A 27,514-nucleotide genomic window follows, 5' to 3' on the forward strand; every position below is an offset into this window, starting at 1 on the left:
TTCTGCGGGAACCAACATTTGCGGGAGCCGGTCCGGTCCGGTGCTCCCACTTGGGGTCTGTCTCTCAGCGAACGGGGAACTCGGGCAGTCGCGATCTGCTTTCGGTCCCGGGGGCTCGAAGGCGTGTGAAGGCGCGCGACGCTTAAAGGAAGAGTCGCGGGAACGAGTAGCGTTACACATCGAACGTTTATTATAGGAAGTGCAGAGGTTTATATAGCGGGGTGGCGGAAATAGGGAGGGGGAGTTGGGGAAGGCTGTGATTGGCGAATGAAATGGGTGTTGTAATGAAGGTTGAGCCTATCAGAGAGCGAGAAGAGAGTGGTGTGATGTGAGGTCAGAAGTCGCTAGGTGGAGGCTAGCGCTAGGTGGGGGCTAGGGGAGCTGCGTGATTGGTGAAGAGGCCAGGGGTGGCAGCGAGGGATTGGGTGAGGTGAGAGCAGAAGGCTCAATGGAATGGCTTGAATATGTTGCTAGGCAGAGAGCTAGAGGAACTGGCCGAAATTACATCCGGCAAACATTTGCAGGTGACGTCTTCAAGATGAAGAATTTGGGGCAATGCTGCATTCGTCATAGAACTCATAAGAGCAGCGCCTACAGTTTGGAAATTCGTTTTTTTTTTTTTTTTTCTTGACAAGTGGTATATCTCATTTATTTCCCATGATCTTCTTGCATTATTTCAACGTTATTAATACCCAGCAAATATATTAAAAAAGTAATAAACTGGCAATTATTATTGTGCTATGGACCCCAAACTGCAATTATTCATTACGTTTCAATTATTAACTTCAGTTCAAATGTCTTTCAGCAAAGACTACAAAACGAAAAAAAAAAAAAAAAATCCCGAGGAAACTGCACCCTAGTTCCTGGAGATCCATGTTTCACTCTGACTGGACGTTTCTCTGATTTATCTGCTATCTCAGGGCTAGAGGAATCACTACAATGATAAGACAAACTTCTTCTCTACTTAATCAACAATAACATCCACATCTTATATTTATCTGGAACTTTTAACCCTTTCTAGCGTCTTAATATCTCTTACTGTATTTCATTTAACAGCTCTAATGAAATATGCAGATCCGCTACGACCCCCAGTTTATTTATCGGGGTCACTGGGGCTTAGAGAGCCTCAGGGATCAGGCAGGGCAGACGGGTGGCCAGTGGGACGTCCCGCGGACCCCCCAGCAGCTCACTCCCCACCCCTCCGACAACGTCTTAGCAGCAGTCCCTGTTTGTTCCCTGTAAATCCTGGCTGAGGATGAGGTCGGTGTCTGGAGCGGCTGACGGCGGTGGGGCCGGAGGGGTCAGCCTGCCCAGCGTGCACACCGCGTTCTCCTTCCCGGGTCTGGTCTTGCCACCAGCGGTCATAAGCCCACGTCAGCGACGGACACGTGTGCCCCACAGAGGATGTCCCGAGGCTACTCCGCGTTCCCCTGGGCGTGAGCTCATTTGTCAATAGGAGCTTTTGAAGGTGTCATTATTATCTCATATGCAGCCAAACTGAATCAGGGTGGGGCTTTGTGCTGGTTTGAAAGGATCCATGTCCCCTCGAAAAGCCATGCTTTAATCAAAATCCCATTTTGTAGAGGCAGAATAATCCCTATTCAATACTGTATATAATTAGATCATCTCCCCGGAGATGTAACCTAATCAAGAGTGGTTGTTAAGCTGGGTTGGGGGAGATGTGTGTTTTCACCCATTTGGGTGGGTCTTGATTGGTTTACTGGAATCCTATAAAAGATGAAACATTTTGGAGAATGAGATTCTGAGAGAGCAGAGAATGCTGCAGCACCACGAAGCAGAGAGTCCATAAGCCAGGGACCTTTGGAGATGAAGAAGGAAAACACCTCCCAGGGAGCTTCATGAAACAGGAAGCCGGAGAGACATCTAGATGATGCTGTGACAGTTAGACAGCATGATGATGCTGTGTTCACCATGTGCCTTCTCACTTGAGAGAGAAACCCTGAACTTCATCAGCCTTCTTGAACCAAGGTATCTTTCCCTGGATGCCTCAGACTGGACATTTCTATAGACTTGTTTTAATTGGGACATTTTTTCGGCCTTAGAACTGTAAACTAGCAACTTATTACATTCCACTTTTTAAAAGCCATTCCGTTTCTGGTATGGTGCATTCTGGCAGCTAGCAAACTAGAACAGGCTTAATCTCTATGACAGGAGACCTAGGATGTGGAAGTCAGAAGAAATCTGGAGATGTAGGAGCTGGAAGTCACTGGAAACCAGCGGGTCAGACACAGGAGAGGGCTGGCTGTGTGCCCGAGGACAGCCACCACCAGATCGCTACTGATGGGGGACAGTGTGGCGTTGCTGACAGCATGTTGGGACTTTCGGCCTTCAAATGGACAGTGGACTAGACAATGGACGCTGGCTGTTTGAGTCAGCCAGTGTGGTGGTGTTTGTCATAGCAGCCCTGGTGAGCCAGGGCACCCCATAGTACAGAAAGGTTAGGAGGTTCTCCCAGAGGCCCACAGCCAGTGTCAAGCAGTGCAGCAGTTGTAATGGCAGTAGTGATGGGGGGACGAGCTCACCGTTGACCATGGGCCAAGCTTGATCCTCAGTATGTTGCATGCCCTGCCCTGTTCAATTCTCAGCACAACTCCTGAATCAGACCTTCTTTCACCCTCATTTATAGAATGAGGGTCCTGAGATTAGAGATGGCTAAATGACCTGCTCGAAGCCCTGCCCACTTTGCCCACCATGGCCTCTGCCTCCTACCAATGACGTTTTCCCATTGCATGCATTTCTCCATCCCCCAAAGGGAAAATGGTGCTGCTTCCAGGATAGGGGAGCTTCTACGAATGGAGGTGTCTTACAGAGAGTCTTCTCAGGAGTTTAGCTCAAGACTTGCCCTCGAAACAAGCCCAGACCCTCCATTCCTCCAATCCCCACCTCTCACATTCTCCCCCGTGGGATAGATGAAAGCTATATTGTACGCAAGGAATTCCATTTTTTTTAAAAAGTAAATTGTATTAAATTTTAATGGTGGTCATTAGGAGCCTGGTTTGTCTGTGGTGTGTAAGTGAGCCTGCAGTCCCCGCCGAAGAGTTGCGTTTGCACAGATGAATCGTCTGTAATTCCGTCCAGTGTATCCTCATCTCTGTCATCCACGCTGTGAAGCCTTGTCCCCGCTTGGGCTGAGCTCGATGATGTAGCACTTTGGCCTTTAAAATGTGCACAATAAATATTTTAGATCCACTGACGAATCGCTCGTCCTCATTCCGGGGCTGCCGGGTTTGTGGGGATGGGAGGTGGGAGTCGAGCACGTCGCAAAACGAGAGTCGCCTGAAGCTTTGTGAAGGGGTGTCAGGTGCCCGCAGGGTGAGACGGCTTTCCTGGGCAGACACGAGCAGCAGCCGGACTACGACACGCTCATGGGTGGGTGTCGCCCTCTGAGACGGACTTTTCCAAGGAACACATAGTAGGTGCTTTGTACTCAGTTCGTTCAATAATTCAATTTTCCATGCAGCATCCAGTGGGACCCTTAAAACTAGGAACCAGGTCGTGCCAGCCACCTGCTTAAAACTTCCCATCGTTCCCTACGACACCCAGAACGGCATCTTACGACACCGAGAAGGCCGACAGGACACCCTCCTGCCTGCTCTCCTGAGCTCTCTCCCACTCTCCTCGCTCGTAAGACCATCCGCGCGGGACTCGCTCGTCTTCCATGGACACAGACAGCACATTCCGGCCGCAGGGCCTTTGACTGCTGAGTGAATGAATGATTATTTCTTGGGCACTGAGGATAAGCAGGCTGTATGCTGGTATGGAGCGCTGAATGACATGCTTTTGGTCCCTTGTAATGGAGCTTACGTTGTAATGAGGTGTTTGGTCTTTGACCTTTTTTTTTTTTTTTTTTTTTTTTAAAGGAAAGACAGAGAGAAGGAAGGAAGGATAGAAGGAAGGAAGGAAGGAAGAAAGGGAAACATCTTTAAACATTTTCTTGTTTTATTGTATTCTGTTTCTCCGTTTTTGTTACATGGGCTGGGGCCGGGAATCGAACCGAGGTCCTCCGGCATAGCAGGCAAGCACTTTGCCCGCTGAGCCACCGCGGCCCGCCGGTCTTTGACCTTTTGGCAGCTTGGACAGCAGCTCTGGGAAGCAGGCTCACCAAAACAGTAGCGACCAGTGTCCAGTTTGGGCCAGATCCTGAAATTCTAGAGGGTTTGGTGTTGAAAGAGTCTTTTGAGATCATGACATTCAAACTTCCCTCTTTCAAGTCTCAGAGAGAGGGGATGATTCGGACAAGTTCACACCACAAGCTGGGGAGGCAAAGTGAGAATTAAGACCCAGGACTGTCAACTCCAGGAATTGTGTTTGTTCAATTTCCTTGTCCTGGTACTCAGGTCTGGGCTCTGTAAGGTTCTGGTTTGACCCAGTAACTATGTGTTGCTCTGAAAGAAAAGGTTTACACTAGCACATCTGAGGATTGTCCCCCAAATTCCAATAAAATCCATCAAACCAAAAGCTGGGTGGTTTGGAGCTGAACCCCAGGAAGTGCCCTGAAAGCCCTGCCCTTAAGGGGCATCTGAGCGAGGTCAGCATTGCTGTGACTCTTCCGTGAGCAATCTCTCTCTCTCTTTTCTTTCTTTCAGAGCCTACCTTGTGTTAGAAAACAAAAACAGCTCGAGATGCCATGGCTCCAACTTGGAACTTCATATATGTGAGGCAGATTCTCAACCTCACGACGGGGGTTGGAAGGTGGTCCTGAAGGTAACTGCCAAGAGAATGCTCCCCATTTCTAGCTCCTGGGCTGCTCTACAGACCTTTCCATTCAATAGCTGGTTGATGATATTTCTGAAGGTCCTACAGACCATTCCATTGAGTGTTCCATGGACCATTGTACTGAATGTCACACCAATCACTTCACTGACTGTTTAACGAAAAATTTCAGAACTCTCTCGGTAAGAATCTTAGCCTTGGATTGGGTTCCTGAGATGAGGAAACCCTGAGCCTGAGAAGTGCCCATGCTCTGTTGTCTGACTGAAGCAAACTCCTTCAGGGGGAAGTGCCTGTGTGGCTTCCCCTCCCCTGGTCCTCTCGGAGCCGGTCCAAATGCACCCATAAAAAGCTGTACTTGATCTCTTGGTGGAAACACTTCTTTTCTCAGTGTCCTAAAGAGGGATTTGGAATGGGATAAGTTATGTGTTGTGGTTTTAGGCATTAATGAATACGAGAAACTAAATTATTGAATTTTGCAATGCAAATTATATTTTGAACACAAATTCTTCATTTCTGAATGCTAAGGACTCATAAAGAATGTCAACGGCTTATGAATTAGGCTATTAGTATGCAATTTGTGATTCAAACTGCACACCAGCACCGTGTAATAAGTAACTATATCAAGAGTAGTGTTGTGGTCTAAAATTTCAAAATATTATGCTTAATGCATCAGCATTTTTCCAAAACGATCCATTAGTCTTTCCTTCCTCCCTTCCTTCTTCCTCCCTCCCTCTCTTTCTCCCTTCCTTTTCCTTTCTTTCCTTCTCATCTTTGTTTATTTTCCTTCTTCTCTGTTCCCTTCCCTTTCCTTCCTTCCTTTTCCTTCCCTCCCCTTCCCTCTCCTTTACTCCCCTCCCTTCCCCTCCCTTTCCATTCCCTTCCCTGCCTTCTTGTCCCTTCCCTTCCTGTACCTTTCCTTTCCTTCCTTTCTTTTTCTCTCTCTTGTCTCCCTCTCTCCCCGCCTTCCTCCTTTCATTGACTGACTACACTCTCCCAAGGGAAACCCTGCTCCCCCCACCCTTTCCCACGCTGGACTGTGGAAATGGAAAGAGTCCTGAGCCGCCTATGGACGGGTCCCCTAGTTCTGGAGGTGGGGAACTGGAGGCCCAGAGGGTGGTCAGATCTGTGTGAGGCCCCACGGGGTAGAGCCAGGCAGGACTGGGTCTCTGGCACCCAGTACTCCCTGGACGCCCTGCTCACGCTCCGAGCCATGTCTGTACATCTGGAGCAGTGACATGAGAGGACAATGAGCTAGCGTTTTGTTCGCATTGCTGTGTTTCTTGTGTCTCTGCTGAAGCCCCAACTACTATCAGAACTAAGATTTCTTAAGAACCTTTGAAAGTGTCATGAATTGTGCTGGTGCTTCATAAGTGATCTCGGGTTATGACCAAGGTGGGCTCTGGGAGAAAATCTCTACTCACCTTCCCCAGCTCTAGGAGCCTCCTGCATTCTTTGGCTTGTGGCCCCTTCCTCCAGTTTAAAAACTCAGCAACATATCCTCTTCAGATCTCTCTCTCTCAATCTCTGGTTGTGAGTTCATCTTCATGTGGCCCTCCTTTCTCTGTTTTATAAAGACCCTGTGATTACACTGTGTCTCTCCCTATAATCCCAGATCACCCCCTTATCTCAAGATCCTTAAACACATCTGCCAAGTTCCTCCACCATGAACAGGAACAAATTCACAGGGTCCACGTATTATTACATGGACATCTCTGGGGGCCGTTATTCAGCTGACCACAGGCCTGGACAAGTGGATTCAATGGATGCTCCTATGCGGCTTCTATTCTAATGGGGAAAGACAGACAAAAAATAAAATCAGAAAATTAATGAGATGGTCTCAGTTTTCAATGCACAAAATTAAAACAGACTGATGTAGCAAAGAGTGGCTGGAGGGAAGGTTGTTATTTGGGGTGGAAGCAGTCAAGGAAAGCCTCTTTGAGGAGATAACAAGTTAAGACCTAAATGACAAGAGGGAGGCTGCCACGTGGTGACTCTCATTCCAAGTGGGAGAGGAAGACCCTGAATTACATTGCACAGGACGCAAGAGGTGGCTGTGGCAATTGACCACTTGAGAAGTGAAGGAGGCTTGGGTGGTGTTCTAGTTTGTTAGCTGCCAGAATGTGGTATACCAGGAACAAAATGACTTTTAAAAGGGGGAATTTATTAAGTTGCAAGTCCACAGTTCTAAGGCCATGAAAATGTCCCAACTAAAGCAAGGCTAAAGAAATGTCCAATCTAAGGCATCCAGGAAAGATACTTTGGTCCAAGAAGGCCGATGACATTCAGGGTTTCTCTCTCAACTGGAAAGGCACATGGTGAACGTGGCGATGTCTGCTAACTTCCTCTCCAGGCTTCTTGTTTCACGAAGGTCCCTGGGGGTGTTTTCCTTCTTCATCTCCAAAGGTCTCTGGCTGTGTGGGCTCTGCGGCTGTTTCCAAAATGGTTCCTTCTTAAAGGGCTCCAGTGAGCATCCCCACCTTGAATGCATGGAGACACATCGCCATGGAAACCATCTAATCAAAAGTGACCATCCACAGTGGGTCACATCTCCATAGGAACAATCAAAAGCTCCCAGCCAGCAATACTGAATGAGGATTAAAGGACATGGCTTTTCTGGGGTCCACCACAGATTCAAACCAGCACAGGTGGAGGTGGTGGTACTGGATTTGGGAGGAAATGGAAGATTCTGGATATGCTTTAAGGCCTCGAGAGGACAGGACTTGCTGGTGGATTTGGTGCGCATAGCAGGCATGAGTGGACACTAAGGTGGCGAGTGGCAAGGTCCTCATTCAGACCTGGATTTGTCTTGCCTTAGTGGTTTGTGAACTGGTTTCACACTCATCAAGCCACTTAAGCCACTTCAGCGGTCAGGAAAATCAGGTCCAGCTTGTTTTAAACAAAAAGGGGCTCTTTTTTTGATTAGAGAACTGCAGAGTTGCAGCGTCACACTTGGCTTCAGGCTCAGCTGGATCGAGATGCCCAGACGCTGCTGTTGGGCTCTCGGCTCTGATGTCTTCTGCGTCGGCATCATTTTCCTGGATGGAGGTGAAGATGACCATCTGCAGCTCCCAGCATGCACCTTGCCAGCTCAGAATGGCCTGCAAAAAGAGCTGCTTGTCCTCAGTAGACCCTGCAGAGTCCTGTGGTTCCGGCTAAGGCACCATCACGAGAAGGTGGCTTGCCCCAGATGGGCCAGATCAAGTTTCCAACCCTGGGGCTCGATGTTGAGTACCGTTGTTCCAGAAAGGTTCTGATCAGGACCCCCGATAGGGGGCTGGATAGATCCACAAAGCCAACCTGCTTCTCTTCCCAGAGCGATCGAAGGTCTTTGGTTATCCTCGCTTCTCACCTTGACCATGGGCATTCTCTTCCAGGTAGCAAAGATGCTGGAGATGCTGTGGTCGCTCCCAAGTGCTCTCTAAAGCCCTCTTCTGAGAGCATCCTATTCCCACCCCCGCTGCAGAGGGGACCCTGCGAAGTCAGAGTCAATGCCTGTATCTCAGGTCTAGTGAATGTGGGGACATTTACAGTCTGCTGGAGATGCCCGCATTAGCCGTTTCTCCGGAAAGATGGTGAAAAAGCATTATTGAAATGACCAGAGACAAAATAAACCCAGAGCCCCCACTCCCACCCCCACCCCAAGAATGCCCTGCACCTGTGATAATGGGGGGGGGTCTTAGTGAAGTGAAGACACCTCACGCCTGGGCCGGCTCGCTGATTGATGGCTGCAAAGAAAACCGCCCCCCCCTTGGGTGATAAAATATTTAGAAGTTAACTTAGCACCCCAGTGCTTCATAAAGAAGAAGGTTCATGCATTTTAAAGTTATTTTGTAAATCACGCTGACGGCTGACAATGCAGATTTACCGCGTTGGCTGCGATTTAAATATCAGGTTATCCCCTCATTATGTTAACAGAGTGGAGAGCGAGAGCATCCGTTCCCTCTGACCTGTCAGGGGCCTGGTGTGCTTCCCTGATGAAAGCATCGCTCCCGCAACTCTGGCTTCCAGGAGGTACCCCCCGCGGTGTGAGAGGGAGGGTGGGGGATGTGTTGTTGGAGGCTTTGGGACAGCTTCCCGCGTTTGGGGGAGCAGGGCAGGAGCAGAGAGCGCCGATGCCTATTAACTAGCACAGCATGGGGCAGGGCGGGGTGGGGGGAAGAGAATGAAAGTGAATTGAATCCTTCTCTTTTACTGGAATTTATGAATCCCTTCAAAAGAGAAAGCGTGCATGTGTGTGTGTGCTCACACAGAACAAATGCATGTCGGAAAGGGCCAGCAGACAGCAGTCCCGGCTCGGCTGATGTCGTCAAGGTGATGGGGAAAGGAAAGAGATCATTTGCTGAAAACAGCACGTAGCCCACCCCTCCTTCCCCTCCACTTACTAGGAGCAGACAGGGTGGGCGGATTTGGAGTCAGACCCTGTTTATTAACTGTTTACAGCTGTGTGACCGCACACAAGTTACTTAACCTCTCTGAGCATTCCTTTCCTTAGCTGCCAAGTGGAGACAAGATTAGTTCCTCTGGATGCGAGGATTAAAAGAGGCCCCCAAAGTGAAAAGCCTGGTGCAGGCACAGAGTAAAGTGCTCAGAGTACGTTGGTTAAAAACATTCACAATGCCATGATAAAAAAAAAAACACACCTATTTTTAGAGCACTTGTAAATTTACAGAAAAAATGCACAGAAAGTATAGTTCCCCCATATCCTGCCCCCCCAGTTTCCCTTATTATTAACACCTTGCATGTGTGTAATATCTTTGCTACAATTGAAGGACCAATATGGATACATCATTATTAACTAAAATCTCCCTTCAGCAGGAGGGTTTGCCCTTTGTTTTGTACAGTTCTAAGGGTTTTGACAAACGCATCATGCCATGTATCCCCCACAGAATTATTTCCCTGCCCTAAAAATGCCCTGTGTTCCACCTATTCATCCCCCTCCCCCCGGCAAACCCTAGGCAACCTCTGATCTTTTTCTTTCTGTATAGTTTTGCCTTTTCCAGAATGTCGTCTGGTTGGGATCTTTTAGCTTGCAGGCTTTTCAGACTGGCTTTTTTCACTTTGCAATATGCATTCAAGTTTCCTCTGTGTCTTCTTATGGCTTGGGAGCTCATTTCTTTTTGGATTTTTTCTTTTTTAATTTCAAAGTACACTTTAACAAGTAGTTATGGAACAGATTTCAAAGTTTAGTATGGGTTACAGTTCTATAAGTTTCAGGTTTTTCCTTCTAGCTGCTCCAAAACACTGGAGACTAAAAGAAATAGCAATATAGTGATTCAGCAGTCATGTTCATTTGTTAAGTCCTATCTTCTGTTATAACTTCTCCTTCTCCTCTGACCTTTCCTCCCACTCTTTAGGGGTGTTTGAACTATGTGCATTCTAACTAGTTCATGCTGGAAGGGGCTGTCGATAACATGGGATAAGGGGATGGAACTAGTTGATGTTCTGGAGAGGCTGGCCCCTCTGGGTTTTAGGACTTATCTAGCCTAGGGACCATTTGGAGGTTATAGGTCTCTGAAAAGTAAACTTAGTGCAGGAAACTCTTGTAGAATCTCAGAGCCCTAGATATTTTTTAGGGTTAAAAGGAATGAAGTTGGTTGGGGTTTGGTAAACCATGGCAATTAGCAATATCTAGCTGAAGCTTGCATAAGAGTAGCCTCCAGGGTAGCCTAAACTCTATTTGCGCTCTCTTATTTTGTTACATTTCTTTTCCCCCTTTTGGTCAGGAAGGCACTGTCAATCCCACAATGTTGTTATTATTATTATTATTTTAAATTTATTTATTAATTAAAAAAATTAAGAACAAACAAACAAAAACATTAACATATAATTCTGTTCTACATGTATATCAATATCATCACATAGTTGCATATTCATCATTTCTTAGAACATTTGCATCAATTCAGAAAAAGAAATAAAAAGACAACAGAAAAAGAAATAAAACAATAACAGAAAAAAAAAGATTATACATACCATACCCCTTACCCTTCACCCTCATTTATCACTAGCATTTCAAACTAAATTTATTTTAACATTTGTTCCCCCTATTATTTATTTTTATTCCATATGTTCTACTTGTTTGTTGACAAGGTAGATAAAAGGAGCATCAGACACAAGGTTTTCCCAATCACACAGTCACACTGTGACAGCTGTATCATTACTCAATCATCCTCAAGAAACATGGCTACTGGAACACAGCTCTACATTTTCAGACAGTTCCCTCCAGCCTCTCCATTACATCTTTTTAAAAAATTTTTTATTAATTAAAAAAAATTACAAGAAACAAACATTTCCAACACATACACTCAGCAATTCACAATATCATCACATAGTTGCATATTCATCATCAAGATCATTTCTCAGAACATTAGCATCAATTCAGAAAAAGAAATAAAATGACAACAGAAAAATAAAACAAATAGAAAAAAAAAATTTTACAGGCCATACCCCTTACTGATCCCTTTCATTGATCACTAGCATTTCAAACTAAATCTATTTTAACTTTTGTTCCCCCTATTATTTATTTTTATTCCATATGTTTCTCTCACCTGTTGACAAGGTAGATAAAAGGAGCATCAGACACAAGGTTTTCACAATCACACAGTCACATTGTGAAAGCTATATCATTCATCATCAAGAAACATGGCTACTGGAACACAGCTCTACATTTTCAGGCAGTTCCCTCCAGCCTCTCCATTACATCTTGGATAACAAGGTGATATCTAATTAATGCATAAGAATAACCTCCAGGATAACCTCTCGACTCTGTTTGGAATCTCTCAGCCATTGACACTTTGTCTCATTTCACTCTTCCCCCTTTTGGTCCAGAAGGTTTTCTCAGTCCCTTGATGCTGGGTCTCAGCTCATTCTAGGGTTTTTCTCAATCCCTTGATGCTAAATCTCAGCTCATTCTGGGATTTCTGTCCCACGTTGCCAGGAAGATACACACCTCTGGTAGTCATGTCCCACGTAGACGGGGGAGGGTGGTAAGTCTGCTCGCTGTATTGGCTGGAGAGAGAGGCCACATCTGAGCAACAAAAAGAGGTTCTCTTGGGGGTGACTCTTAGGCTTAATTTTAAGTAGGCTTGACCTATCCCCTGTGGGGTTAAGTTTCATATGAACAAACCCCAAGACTGGGGGCTCAGCCTATAGCTTTGGCTGTCCACACTGCTTGTGAGAATATCAAAAATTCAACTTGGTGCTGGGAATCTACTCAAAGGAATTAAGGGCAAAAACTCAAACGGACATTTGCACACCAATGTTTATAGCAGCGTTATTTACAATTGCAAAGAGATGGAAACAGCCAAAATGTCCATCAACAGACGAGTGGCTAAACAAACTGTGGTATATACATACGATGGAATATTATGCAGCTTTAAGGCAGGATAAACTTATGAAACATGTAATAACATGGATGGACCTAGAGAACATTATGCTGAGTGAGTCTAGCCAAAAACTAAAAGACAAATACTGTATGGTCCCAATGATGTGAATCGACACTCGAGAATAAACTTGGAATATGTCATTGGTAACAGAGTTCAGCAGGAGTTAGAAACAGGGTAAGATAATGGGTAATCGAAGCTGATGGGATACAGATTGTGCAATAGGACTAGATACAAAAACTCAAAAATGGACAGCACAATAATACCTAATTGTAAAATAATCATGTTAAAACACTGAACGAAGCTGTATCCGAGCTATAGGTTTTTGTTTTGTTTTGTTTTGTTTTGTTCTTACTATTATTACTTTTATTTTTTTCTCTATATTAACATTCTATATCTTTTTCGGTTATATTGCTAGTTCTTCTAAACCGATGCAAATGTACTAAGAAACGATGATCATGCATCTAAGTGATGATGTTAAGAATTACTGATTGCGTATGTAGAATGGTATGATTTCTAAAAAAAAAAAAAAATGGGCAGCACAATACTACCTAATTGTAATGTAATTATGTTAAAACACTGAATGAAGCTGCATCTGAGCTATAGTTTTTTTTCTTACATATTTTTGTATTTTTTATTTTTATTTTTATTTTTTCTCTATATTATCATTTTATTTCTTTTTCTGTTGTCTTGCTATTTCTTTTTCTAAATCGATGCATATGTACTAAGAAATGATGATCATACATCTATGTGATGATATTAAGAATTACTGATTGCATATGTAGAATGGAATGATTTCTAAATGTTGTGTTAGTTAATTTTTTTTAATTAATAAAAAAAAAAATTCAACTTGGGGAAGTTGAGTTTTCCCCGGTTCTCACCATTCCCCAAAGGGGACTTTGCAAATACTTTTCCACTCACTGATCAAATCACTCTGGGATTCATCAGGGCATCACCTGGACAAACCAACAAAATCTCATGTCCTATACAAAGTTCCATGTACTTAAGGTGTTCAATCAACTGTCTAATAAGTTATATTAGGAGATGCGCTAGTCAAAGTATGGATTTGTACCAAATAAACATTTCTTGCTTTAGTCTCACACATTAGTTGAAATTTTAAAATATTAAGTACCATCTATTTTCAGCACACTGCAGTAATGACATTCTTTTGTTCTTCCTCATGCAAAAACATTTTTTAAATTTGTACATTTACTCACTATCATTATACACTCTAGGCATTCCTAGATTATACCATCTCAATCTTTATCGTCTATCTTTCTTTGTTATTTCATTTATGTCCCCAGCCCTCCTCCCTCTATCATTCTCACATGCAGCTTCATTCAGTGTTTTAACATAATTATATTACAGTTAGATAAAATTGTGCTGTCCATTTCTGAGTTTTTATATTCAGTCCTGTTGCACAATCTGTATCCCTTCAGTTCCAATTACCCAATATCTTACCCTATTTCTATCTCCTGATGGTCTCTGCTACCAAGGAGATATTCCAAGTTTATTCACTAATGTCAGTTCATATCAGTGAGACCATACAGTATTTGTCCTTTTGTTTCTGGCTAATCTCACTCAGCATAATGTCCTTAAGGTCCATTCATGTTGTTACATACTTCATAACTTTATTCTGTCTTACAGCTGCATAATATTCCATCTTATGTAAATGCCACAGTTTGTTTAGCCAGCTGTCTGTTGATGGACATTTTGGCTGTTTCCATGTCTTGGTAATTGTTAATAATGCTGCTATACACACTGGTGTGTAAATGTCCATTTGTGTCCTTGGCCTTGTGTCATTTGAGTAGAGACAGCATATAGATGGGTCCTGTTTTTTAATCCATTCTGCCAGACTATGTCTTTTGATTGGAGAGTTTAATCCATTAAAATTCAGTGTTATTACTGCATGGGTAGTACTTTCTTCTACTATTTTGCCTTCTGGATTTTATATGTCATATCTAATTTTCCTTCTTTTTACCTTTACTCATAGACTTCCTTTCTACACTCTTCTCCACACTTCTCTCTTCTGTCTTCGTATCTGTCTCTAGTGTTCCCTTTAGTATTTCTTGTAGAGCTGGTCTCTTGGTCACAAATTCTCTCAGTGATTTTTTTGTCTGAAAATGTTTTAATTTCTCCCTCATTTTTGAAAGACAATTTTGCTGGATATAGAATTCTTGGTTGGCAGTTTTTCTCTTTTAATAATTTAAATACATTATCCCACTGTCTTCTCGCCTCCATGGTTTCTGCTGAGAGATCTGCGCATAGTGTTACTGGGCTTCCCTTGTATGTGATGGATTAATTTTCTCTTGCTGCTTTCAAGATCCTCTCTTTTTCTTTGACCTCTGACATTCTGATTATTAAATGTCTTGGAGTATGTCTATTTGGATCTATTCTCTTTGGGGTATGCTGTACTTCTTGGATCTGTAATTGTAAGTCTTTCATAAGAGTTGGGAAATTTTCAGTGATAATTTCCTCCATTAGTTTTTCTCCTCCTTTTCCCTTCTCTTCTCCTTCTGGGACACCCACAACACGTATATTTGTGTGCTTCATATTATCATTCAATTCCCTGAGTCCCTGCTCATATTTTCCCATTTTTTTCCCTATAGTTTCTGTTTCTTGTCGGATTTCAGATGTTCCGTCCTCCGGTTTTGAAATCCTATGTTCTGTCTCTCGAAATCTACCATTGTAGGTTTCCATTGTTTTTTTCATCTCTTCTACCATGTATTTCATTCCCATAAGTTCTGTGATTTGTTTTTTCAGACTTTCAGTTTCTTCTTTTTGTTCTTTCCTTGCCTTCTTTATATCCTCCCTCAATTCATTGATTTTGTTTTTGATGAGGTTTTCCATGTCTGTTTGTACATTCTGAATTAATTGTTTCAGCTCCTGTATGTCATTTGAATTGTTGGTTTGTTCCTTTGACTGGGCCATATCTTCAATTTTCCTAGTGTGATTTGTTATTTTTTTGCTGGCGTCTAGGCATTTAGTTACCTTAATTAGTTTATTCTGGAGATTGCTTTTGCTTCTTTTATCTAGGGTTTTCTTGCTGGATGAATTTGTTGTCTATCTGTTCTTTGACATTCTGTTCAGCTTTATCTGGACCTTTAGCTTAAGTTTTGTTTAACAGAGGAGAATTTTTCAGTTCTTGTTTTCTTGTTTCTTGCCCTGCTTGTGTGGTGCCTTCCCCCCTCCCCACACACACTTAGGCAGGTCTACTTAGATATTATAGACCCCAGCCAGATTTTCCCAGACCAAACTGGCCTCCTATCAGGAGGAAAGAGTCACCTGCGTCGGTTTTCCCTTAGGGTGAGACCCAGCAGGTTGAAAGACTTTCCTGTGAAGTCTCTGGACTCTGTTTTTCTTATCCTGCCTAGTATGTGGCGCTTGTCTGACTACAGGTCCCACCAGCATAAGATGATGTGGTACCTTTAACTTTGGCAGACTCTCCCTGCTGGGGGCGTGGTGGAGACAGAGGAGAGGTTGTAGGCTGGTTTTAATGGCTTCAAATTACCAAGCCCTGGTGTCTGAATTCCTTGATGGAGGGATTCCACCTGGGTGGGGCTTCACCCCTCACCTGGGGAAGGCACAGGCTCCAGACAAGCCCCCCAAAGAGCTCACTTCTGCCTATGCCTGGGGCAGTTGCAGCCTGAAAAGTCCTGCCACTATATCCAGAGGCAGTCAAGCCTTTGTAGATACACAGCCACAAAAACCTCTGTTTCCTTCTTCTTTTTTCCCCCCTTTTTCTGTCAGTCCTGCCTCCTTTTCGCCGGGGCAAAAATGAGCAACCTCCGCTTTGATCAGGTTCACCTAAGCTGGGGGCCTATTTTTAGTAGTCAGAATTTGTTAATTAGTTCCACAATTGGCGTTGATTGTGCCCAGTCCCTGCTGCTGGTAAAGTCCTTTCCTTTCCCCTCTGGGAAGTGGCCTGTGGGGGAGGGGCACTGGCCGCCATAGCTTTGGGAACTCACGGTTCTGGGTGGTGCTCGCAGCCGGTCCAGCTGGTCCAGACTGGGGTACACTGTGTGTCTGGTCACTATTGTGGCTCCGGGAGCTGTTCTGTACTGTTCCTGGTTATTTAGTAGTTGTTCTGGAGGACGAACTAAAATGTGCACCTTGTTAAGCCGCCATCTTGACCCGGAAGTCTATTATTATTATTTTTAACTTACCGTAGCGTAGGCCTGTTGCTTTGCCAACATTATCTCATTTTCTGCTCACAAGGAAGCCACGGGGATTCAGCACGAGACCCATTTCTCAGACTAGGGGATGGGGCTTGGCTAAGCAATGAGCCCCAAATTACACAGGCACCAGCAGATAGTGTTGGGGCTTGAGTCTGGGTCTCCCTGACACCAAAGCTGGGGCTTTCCCACTTTTCCATGCCACCTCACTCTGCAAGCACAGAAGAGCCAATGGCACAGTTTCCTCATGAACTCACCTCCTCTAAGCCTGGCGCGGGGGATACAGAGAGTGGAGACAGGCCTCCCTGGAGGGAAGCTGGGAGGACCCTTGAGATAAGGGCCAACGAGGCAAATTTATGAGGCATCAGTTGTAAGACTCGAACACTGCACTGGCTACAAGGACAGGCCACCCTGACAGGGTTGCGTGCAACTGATGAGAATGTAAGTTACCTGGATCTTGGAGACTGTGTGGACGCTCCTTCCCTGGGGCCACTGCACATCCATCGATGAGGGGCTAGACTGGGCAATCTGCAAACACTGCCCTTGCTGGTGTTTAATCCAGGAAGGGACATTGATTGGACGTTTGAGTATGTTTATCATGCAGGGTGTCTTAGTTTGCCAGGTTGCTAAACAAAGTAACCAAAAACTGGGGAGCTGCCAACTGCAGAAATTTATCCTCTGAAATCAAGGTGTCAGCAGGGCCATGCTGCCTCTGAGACCTATAGAGGGCGAGTCCTCCCTGACCTCTCCCAGCCTCCGGCCACTCCGGCATGCTCTGCTTCTGTGGTCGCATGGCATCCTCCCTGCTGCCTCTCGGTTCAAGTTGCTTTTATTTTAAATGTATTTTGTTATTTTAGTTTTTTTTTCTCATTATAAATAAATAAATTTAATTTAATTTGTGGTTTTGCTTTTCCCTTCTCAGTGTCTCTTAGAAAGAAAGTTGTACCTGAAAGACAATAAATGCTCACTTGGCTGTGGAGAACAAAAGAATTTATTCACCATCGTGCAAGAATGGGCGTGCCACAAAAACGTGGTGGCGGGCCTGCCCGGTGACAGAATGCCACAGGATTTACACCCTAAGCTTGACACACAGGTCCTGCCCCTGCGTCTCCGCTGATTGGATGCTCCAGAGGTTACAGCCTATCCGAGTAGCCTAACTAATTCAAATTTCCCACTGAAAGTTCCCACTTTTGGTTATACTTCACACCCCAGTGACCCTGGCCGTTACTTATTTAAACTTGTTTTTACCCATATAAGGATCTGGCACCAATTCTAGGCTTAAGTCCGAGGCCCTCTCCTTCCCTGCCTGTGAGCCCAGTCTGAGCAGGTTTTGTAGCCCTTCCTTTAGTGAGTTTTGTTTTTCCCATTCTGTGCCTTTTTGTGTGAAAGCGAAACTTAATTCTACTCTTACAGTGTCCAAGTTTCCTCCTCTTATAAGGATGTAACTGAAAAATTAGGATTTAAGGGATGATTTTGATTACTGACTCATTATGTAGATGTTTCGTTTTGCTTTCTGATGTATTGGAACAGACAGAGGGGAACAGCTGCAATCCCTAAACTATATTTCAGCTGCCTGGATATCTGAACTGATTGTAAAAGCCCTTATCTTGTGCCTCTGTGACTGTACAAGCTGTTACTCCTTTTATCTTGTAGGGCAAAGGCCCCAATGCTGCTGAAGGATTTGAACTCAGCCCTTAGCTAGCTTCAGTCCCTGACATTTGTAAATCGTATCAGCTGGGCTCTGCTGTTGAAAGATGACTTGTCTCCCTTCCTTTCAGCCTACGCCTTTAGTACTGAAATGATCGCTCTGCCTGCCCTCCTTTCCGGTTATGTTCTCCTATTGAAATGATGGTAACGCTGTATCCTTTTCTGCTTAGAACTTACTATTTGAAATTGTAATGAGTTCATTTTCCCTTGCGAAAATCCTTAAAAGCTTTGAACCTCTAAACTCGAGGAGATAGGTTTTGGTTCAGTAGGCCATCTGCTCTCCTACTATGTGCCTAGTAATAAACCTTTTCTCTCTTTGAAACCTGGTTTCTTAGGGATTGGTTACTGAGCTCACTGGGCAAAAGAATCCATGACTTTTGTCCAGTAGCAATGACACTGGTCATGTTGGCTTAAGGGCTTACCCTTCTCCACCATGGACACATCTTGCCTAATTCCCTCCTTGCTGACCCTATTTCCAAATAAGGTCATATTCTGAGGACCTAGGTATTAGGACTTCGAGGCACCTTTTCGGGGAATGCAGTTCAATCCATGACATGAGGTGAGCTGGCCTACCTCAGGGCCTTTGCACTCGCCGGCCCTGCCCCTCTGCCCACCCTCTCGCACGCTGGGCTCCTTTCCACACTTCTGATCTCCTCCCCTGAGGTCACTGACCTCAGACAGCCCACTGGCAAAAGCAGTGCCCCTGCTTTGCCGCTCTGCCTCACATGCTCCTTCTTTCCCCATGATTTCCGCAATCTGTGCTCCTTCTGTTGCTGGGTTTATGTCCTCTTCCTTGGCTTTCCTCCTCCAGGAGCACATAAGCCACGCTGTCTTTTCCTTGCCGTGCCCACAAGCCTGGCGAGGTGACCCGGCACAGGGCAGGGACTCTGAAATGCTGTCGGGTGGACAGGGGAGGGAAGTGGGGCCGCCCTTCGGCCTTTCCTGCACCCCAGCTGCCTCCTCCCAGGATGGGGTGGCAGTGCCGCACCGCGGGCCTCCTGGGGCAGCTGCCGCCAAGCTCCTGCACACGGACGCGCCCAGTGTTGGGCATGCAGCAGGAAGCTCGGTAAGCGCTGCTCCCCTGGCTTCCTCCCCGCCTCGCCGGGCTTTGCGGGCATGCAGTCTGATGCCGAAGCGTCACCACAGCTGTTTCTAGGCCAGGGGCACGCTGAGGACTTCATGGGGGGGGGGGGGGGCATGGAGAGAACGGTGCCGAGGACCGGCCTGGAGCCCTCCCCACCCCGACCCCCCGTGCACCTCTGCCCTCCCTCTGGGCGGCCGTCCTTCCCAGACCTGTCTTAGCGTCCCGTGGCCGCCGTAACCAAGTGCCATGCACAGGGTGGCTTAAAACAGCAGGCATGAAGTCTCGGAGCCCTGCAGGCGGGGAGGCTGGCGTCGAGGTGGACGCAGGCCCTGCTGCCGCTGGAGTGTGTCGAGAGCAACCCTTCCTTGGCTCTTCCAGCTCCCGGGCTTTGCCGGCATGTTTCTCGGCTGGCTGGTGGGTGCGTCCCGGCCCTCGGCCATCTCCATGTGGCCTTCTCCTGTGACCGTCTGTGTCTCTGTCCAAACGTTCCCTTCTTATCAGGCCCAGCCTCCTCCAGTTTGGCCTCATCTTAACGGATCAGTTCAAAGACCTTATTTCCAAATTGGGTTACATTCATAAGACCAGGCTTGGGACTTGAACGTGTCTTTTGTTGGGGTGGGGGGGACACCATCCAACCCATAATGCCTCCTTGAGGAGGACAACCACCCCACCTTGCTCCTCTGCCTCCCCCGGCCCCTCCTGCTCCTTCTCCTCTTCGCACTGCCTCGTGTCTTCCTTTACTCTCTTCTCCCTCTAACTTATTTTTTCCTCCATTCTTAGACGGAAATATCTACTGAGCCCTGACTTGGTGCCGAGGACTATGTTAGGCACTTTATACAGATTATCTAGTTAATCCTTGTAACCATCCCCAAACTGTACCTTACAATGCCTCCAGGGGAGTGAGGCCAAAAGAGGTGGGAGGACGTGCCCGGGACGGCGTGGCTGCAGGTGGCGGGGCCGGGACCCAAACCCAGGAGGCTGGTCTTGGAGATCACACCTCATCCCCACCTCGCCGTCTTCCTGACGCCGCTAAGTCCAGTGCTTCCTTTCCTCCATTTCCCCTTCCTCTCATTTCCCATTTCCCACTGTTTTCCTTCTAGTTTCAAGTTGAGATATAATTCATATATCATAAAACCACCCTTTTAAAGTGTACAATTCAGTGTTTTTTAGTATGTTCACCGAGATAGGCATCTGTCATCTCTAGTCCGAGAACATCTCATCATCCCAATAGGGAACCCCATGCCTGTTGGGCGGGCCCTCGCCATTTCCCGCCGCCCTGCCCCACGCAGCCACTGGTCTGTCTGTCTGGTTTTGCCTGCTCTGGACATTTCACCTGAGCGGAACCACGCACCTGTGGCCTTTTGTGTCTGGCTCCTTTCACTTGGCACAATGCTTTCATGTCCAAACCTCAGAGTGTTGGTGGGAGGAGAATGTCCATGGGTTGGTGGAAAACAAAGTCGACTCTTACCCACTGACTTTGCTGGGGCGCTGGGCATTGGAGGAGTGTTGGGGTGTTGGAGTGATGGGGACGCTAGAAACGCAGGCTACGGGTCATGATGGGGGGCTTTGGGTGCCATCTGGGACCCATCCCCCCAGTTCTTCTTCCTCCTCCTTCCTGTTCTTGCTGGGAGGTGCCCACATTCCCATTTGCAAGGGATACCTGGGGGCTGGGGCAATGCACTCCCCTCCTCAGTGTTGGGGGTATATTCAGCAGAGGCCTGGGTATCCCGGGAGTGAGCCCTGGTATGAGATGATTGGGGGTGACCTTAACCTGCGCCTTTCCTTCGGGGTCCGCGCTACTCCAACTTCTTCCCTGCCGTTGCCACCACCTCCCTGGCTCCAGCAGGGCTGCGGGGAGGGCAAGCCCAACTCCATCTCAGGCTTCCCATTGGAGGGAAATCCTCGAGTCCCTACTCTGTGCCCCCAAACAGCCCCCAGACTTTGGGGTTTTAGTCCCATTTTACAGGTGAGGACATCGAGACACAGAGACATGAGAAAACTCACCCTAAAGTATTCAGTGAACAAGCAGCTGAGCCAGAATCCAAACTGAGGTCTGATTTCAAAGCACAGACTCTTCCCACTCACCTCATGCAGAGCACAAGCCGGCGGGAAATCACTGGTCCTGTTCATCAGTCTGGTTTGATTGTTTTTCCTTTCTCTGAATTTTCTTGTGTTCATTGTAGCTCTCTTGTTTGCAAGCAATACAAATAGACTGTGGCTAACTTGGGGTAATAAAAAAAAGAGTGGGAATTTATTGGGAAAGTACAAGGGTAGCTTAAGGAACACCCCAAAATATTGGATAGTCAGGTATCAAAAAGGGCCAGAACCAGTGTTGTTTGGGGGATGTGAGCTCAAGAAGCCATGATGCTCCTTTGCAGAGTGCTGTGACTTAGCTCAGTGACAGAGTCCTTAAGTCTCCGTCTTCCAAATGTAGCTTTCCAGAGGAGGAATTTGATTTCTCTAGCGTCAGCTAGGTGCCCTCGCTGAAGGCTTGAGGAAAGGTTGAGGGGTGAGTGAGTCAAAGAGCAGGGCCCCTTTCTAGAGGTTTCCTTATCGTGAGCCAGCTCAGACATCCTAAGAGGCGTCAGCACACTAATGTCGGGTTTTTTTCCTCCCTTGTTTCTTTGTTTCTCCCCTCCCAAAGAACACAAGCTTGAGCTTATTATCTTGCCTTGAGATATATCAGAACATAAACCGAGAAACTGACAAGGTAAGCGAGGACCACATTAGGACCACCGACATTTTAGGGGACAGAGATCCTGGTTCATAATAAACTTGGCTCAGAAAGAGGATCCAAAAGACAATAAGTGGGAAAGGGAGGGAACAAGGGATAGGGTATGAGAAGGGAGCAGTGAGCGGGACAAAAAAATCCCCCCTACCCCCAAAGACTCTAAATAATATCCTGCTCTGAACATATGACCCATGGTGGCCAGGGAAGAGAAGCCATGGTGAGCTCCTTTGGAAAGACAGAAGTCTCATCTTCATTGTGATGCGAAATGGACATTGGATCTATCCGAACAATCGGGTTGTTTTTGATTTCCTCAGTCACGACCTGGTAAGCTCAACCCCCATGGTTATTCGTTAAATGGCAAGATGAGCGCCGTTTCCAAGTGAAGCAGCACTAGCGGACAAGACAATTTCATCAAATAAAATCTCATAAATAATATTTTGCTGTTTGTGGTCAAGGCTCTGAATACACGAGGGGCCGCTTTTCTAAAGCGTTTGTAATCAATTTCTGCTGATTTACCAACCCTGTGCTCCATGAGGGTGCTTGGAATTTCATAGTTCATACACCCACACAGGTTATGGCAATTGATCCAGTTCTGGAAAGTGCTATAATGACTTCGAGTGAACTTGAAAGACTTTGTATTTGTTTTCAGAGACTGCTAGAGAGAGGGAGTCAAACTTGGGCACCCAGGCACAATTTGTAAAGGTTGCACATGAAAACGATGGATTAGCTTTACTCGGGGGCAGCGATCTTCTCCTTATAACCTCTCTGCTCACAAGGCAGGCTGGGCTTGGCACAGAAACACTTGACTTCCTTTTTATCTCTATCTTGATGGCGGCAGAAATCCTCTTTGAACATCTGAAGGAGGAAAAGTCAATTATCAAAAAATCCTCCTAGAATGACTCGGCTTTTTGAAGTCCATCTCTTTAACAAACACTCAAAAAGTAAGTTGGCAAACATGAGAAGTTGTAAAAATTTTCTTCTTGACTTTAGCACAACTGAAACCAAATATAAATAGATATGTAATCAATTTCACTTTGCTTCTGAGCTGCATGCTCTGCTCTGAATGTCTCTTTTAAGCTGTCCAGGCATGGCTGCAAGGGGATCTCAGAAAAAGAAGCTTCTACCCACCTTTCAATGGCACCTGGAGGGCGGATGTCATAACTATTAGAGGGCTTCCATGTACTGAGGACTCTAAACCACAAGAGCATTTAATCTGAATGGATCCCTCGAAGGTGACTCATCCCTTATTACCCATTATAAAACAGAGGCTCGACAAGGTTCAATAGCTTACTAAGGGTTTTTCAGTCCATCTGGTTCACCACGTAACTCTGCCTTTCCCCCAGAGGTATGCTGGTAAATGTTTAACAACCAACTCCCTAAAAACAAAACCAAGTAACACTCTGATCTGTAGTGTTTGCCAATTGCTATGATGTAAACACTTCTACTATGGCCGCTTTCAAGCCACTTGCTTGATGCCATGGAAGGGGAAGTAAGAGAAGCTGTGCATGACAAGCTCTCATGCTGGTGTAACCTTGACTTTTCCATGGACCTTTGGCCTAACCCATTTTGCACCCCATTTTCTGATTTTTTTCCCATGTTGTAGCTCAGGCTGCATTGGTTTGTAACTTCACCTTGTTCTCAGGTTAATAGTGGGACCCTGTCACTTGGGCTCTGCTTTTCTGAATTTCCTTCTTGTTGAAAACTGGACCTGCACAGAACCATTTTGGGAAATACAACATTTGAGCCAGCTGTGGTGTTTGAGGATGGAGGGGTGTATGTGTGTGTGGGGCAATTAGAGTCATTGCGGGCTCTGATTCGTTGACATTGGTTTGCTCTGCAAACCCGCTCCAACACTCCCACATTGGGACCAACATGCACTGGTTGAGCAGGCACGAAGTCCTCTTCCAGTGGGAGAGAAGCACTTTGGAGGCTCAGAGTAGAAAAGGAGCCTCTCCCCAGGCTTGACAGGATTGGGGGCTACGGAAGGAAATCAGGGGGAACACGGGAGGGATGACACTCCAGGCAAGGCTCGCTGGGGCATAGTTAAGCCATGTTGAAGAAGCTTTGCTCTTCATCTTGCAGGAGCCTCCAAGACTGCTCTAGGGAGAGGGTGGCTGAGTTGAGTTTAATAGAGAGAACATGAACCAATGGGAAAGGATGGGACCTGAGCCTCAAGAAAGCCTAGTGGTTTTGGTGGGACAGGGAGGGTGGCCAGGAGTGGGATGTGGGTGGTACATAAGCAGTATGGAGGAGGGCGGGAAGGGGAATAGAGAGGAGAGAACGCTTCAAGGAGGAAGCGGCAACAACGTCTTAAGGTTTTCCAGATGGTCCATCAGTGGGGACAATGGCAAGTCATCAGTGATCTCCTGCTGAACACAAGGAAACTGATGCAGCTGCAAAGAAGGAAAGGTCCCCAGACGTTTCCTGAATCCTTGGTCTGGGCTGGGTACTTTACATACAAGGCTTTATTTTTAGATTGAAATAGCAGTTTATTTCAGAAGTAAATTTTGAATCTGGAAAAACAATGGCATATATGGTACAAATGATGTGAATTTTTGCAGTCTGTTGACTTGGTATTCAGCACACAGATTCTCTCATTAAAATGGGATCAAGGCGTGACACACAGTTAAGTGTGACCGTGACAGACTTTAGGCTTATAGGATAAAAGATAACTTCAATACCCAAAGCAGTGTAAGTTCTGCTAGGTTGTTGTGGAGTTTAACCTCTGAGTATCTTGGGTGTTTGGGTAAGTGTCACTGGTTTGTCATGGATGGAAAGAAATAAAATATGTAAACATTCATTTTATCTTTGGTGGTGATGTCAAAGATTCAAAACTGTATTTTTCTGGACTAAATAATTACGTTTTTCATATAGATTTCTTAATCCCTTGGATATATGGCTGAATTTCACACAAGGACAGTTTTATTTTTCACCCCTCAGAGCAATGGGTTTATTTATGATTCAACAATCTTTGCTTCCTGGCAGCATGCGTGTGGTGGCCCAGGCAGGGCAGGTGGAAGTTGTCTGATGCCTTCTGAGAAATGATGCCCTTGTCAATGCCAGGGTAGATACTGGTGCTCTGAGTTCTCTTACGCTGTGCTGCATGAATCCCATCTTAAAGAGAGGGCGTTATCCATCATTTCCTTGATATAAGGCCTCATGACATCTTCATGAGAACGCTTTAATGACCATGAGGCTAATAGCCGCTGGGATTGGACTCAACAATTGCACAGCCAGAAAGGAGTCAGCTCTTCCCGATTCCCTGGCCCCATGTGTCTCTGTGTGAAGAAGGCAATGCTTTTTTCCACGCCCTCCCGTTCTTCCATTGCTGGGCTCTTCTCTCTGTGTGCTGCAGCTCCTGGCCTTTTAAGCAACTATTCCTGGAATTCTCATGAAGGGCTGAGCACCAGGCCACAGGCTTGAAACCCAGCATTCCATTAGATATTCACAACAGCACAGTGTGGGAGGCGCTGTTCTTGTCCCATTTTCCAGATGAGAGTGCTCATCCTAGGGTGGGTAAAGTCACTGGCCCAAGACTGCTTTGTAGTGGCAGAGCCTGGGCTCCGGGACTGTATGTCAAGGAGGCAAGAGGTCATAACCACCATGACATCTCTTCATGCAACTTAGGACCTACGCATCTCAGGACCTGGGCTAGGAAAGAGCATTTGTGCAAGAAGACAGAATGGTGGTTTGACTGACAGCTCGGAAAGTGCTTCTTTTTTACTGCCTGGGGTCTTTGCTGTCGATGCCCAGAGGAGGTGGCTTCATCTGCCAGCTCCACGTCATCACTCATCAGGGAATATGCGACAAGCACCAGCAAGATCACCGTCAACTATCAATTCTCCCATCCAACTCTCAAGGTTGAACAATTTAATTCCAGAGTTAGAAATGAGGCTCCAGCTTCGTTTGCATCCAGCAGTGAGGTTCTAGGCTAACTGGATTTGCATCCCCTAAGGGAGAGGTTGAGCTGATAGGAAATGGCTGTATCGTGACCCCGTGTCCTTATTCCTTGCATCCAGGCCTCCGATTAAATTCCATTGATCAAAGGAAGTCTCCGGTTTTACTTACTGCATCATTTTCCTAGGGCTGCCGTAGCAAAGTACCACAAACCGGGTGGGTTTAAAATAGCAGAAATCTATTCCCTCATGGTTCTGGAGGCTGGAAATCTGAAATTGAGGTGTCGGCAGGGCCATGCCCCCTCTGAAGGCTCTAGAAAGGGTCCTTCTTGGCCTCTTCTGGCTTCTGGTGGTGTCAGGCACTCCTTGGCTTGTGGCTGCACCGCTCCAACCTCCATTTCTGTCTCAACACGGTGACTTCTCCCTGTACACACCTCTCCATCCTCATGTACAGTTCTCTCTGTGTATCTCTTTTCTTATAAGGACACCAGACATATTGAATTAGGGCCCACCCTCATTCGATACAACATCATCTTAACTGGATTATACCAGCAAAGACCTTGTTTCCAAACAAGGCCATGTTCCCAGGTACTGGGTGTTAAGAATTCGGTGCATTTTTTGGGTCGATGGGGATACAATTCAACCCATAACATTTACTGTTTAGTGGCTTTTGATATCGGGCGAGTCACTTTATCCAGCTGGGCCTTGATTTCTCCTCCTGTGAAATGGGTGTGGTGGAGAAAGTGGAGTTCCCGCTTTTCTAGGTCATTATGAACCTTGAATGGGGTGCTGGTGTCAGATCGCTCAGGGGTTTGAAGCCCAGCTCTGCCATTTACCAATGGGGCAACTTTGGGAAAGGGTTCGAGCCTCTGTTTCCTTATCTTTAAAATGCGGACATGAACAACCCTCGCCTCGTGGCACAGATGTGGGATAACGCCTGTAAAACGTGCAACACCTTGCCTGGTGCATGCCAATACCTAAACCAGGAGCTCTTTTCATAATGGGACCTTACTGAGAATCCATTCAGAGGCTTCAGGAGGAGATAGGAGGCAAGAAAGAGGGGAAGCCTGGTGGTAGAGCATCGGGAAGGGAGGGGGCCAGGCAGAGTCCGAGGGTTCGCGTGGTTTTGGTTCGGTCTGCGACCAAGAAGAAGCATTTCTGGAATGGCCCCGGCAAGAGTAGGGGATGGAGGGAACAATATCTGTTGAACACTTGCCACATTCAGGCACGTGCATTATACGTCACCTCCCTTAACCCTTGAGCAAAAGCAGCAAGGTAGCATTATTGTTTCCATTTTACAGACCAGCAAACTGAGGCTCACTGGATGAAGGCGAAGTGGATGAAGCAGCAGACTGGGAAAGGATCTAAGGTGATCCGAAGCGTCCTGAAGCGCTGTGCTCTGCCCTCCACCCTCCAAAAAGGCCAGTGGCAAAGGCAGTCTGCAGGGGAGGGGGCTCTCGGGAGAAGGAACCCCGAAAGGAGGCCCTGGTTCCCAGAAGGGCTGGTGGCTCCATCCTGCCCCCACCGCCCACCAGGGCCCAGCGGAGCTCCTGCGCCCCCGCTCCCCACCCCCTCGGCCGGCTCATTCTGTCCGTCTGCACAGCCCAGCCCAGCCCGGCGAGACACTGAAGGTCTCAGCTAATGTTCCTGAACAGCCCATTCCGGAGACCCAGACAACAACCCAATTATTTCTGGCCAATCGCCGGCCCGCTCCCTGCTTGGGGCCCACATCCAGTGGCAATTTCTCTTTTTCAGGAGAGTCAGCTGGGGACCCGAGCACTGGCCTGGCCCGCTGTGAAGGTAATTAG

General features: G+C 46.5%; 1 long non-coding RNA gene across 1 annotated transcript in view; it reads left to right on the forward strand.

Annotated features, from left to right (window-relative positions):
- Positions 1 to 27,134, forward strand: part of LOC143666805 (uncharacterized) — a 55,156-nt gene extending 28,022 nt beyond the window's left edge. Inside the window, exons 2-3 of the long non-coding RNA XR_013167736.1 lie at positions 4,608 to 4,725; positions 27,008 to 27,134. This is a non-coding gene — a long non-coding RNA (uncharacterized LOC143666805). The remainder of the gene's footprint in view (positions 1 to 4,607; positions 4,726 to 27,007) is intronic.
- The last annotated feature ends 380 nt before the right edge of the window (positions 27,135 to 27,514 follow it).

Source organism: Tamandua tetradactyla, chromosome 23 (assembly GCF_023851605.1).
Source record: "Tamandua tetradactyla isolate mTamTet1 chromosome 23, mTamTet1.pri, whole genome shotgun sequence".
Taxonomy (NCBI): domain Eukaryota; kingdom Metazoa; phylum Chordata; class Mammalia; order Pilosa; family Myrmecophagidae; genus Tamandua; species Tamandua tetradactyla.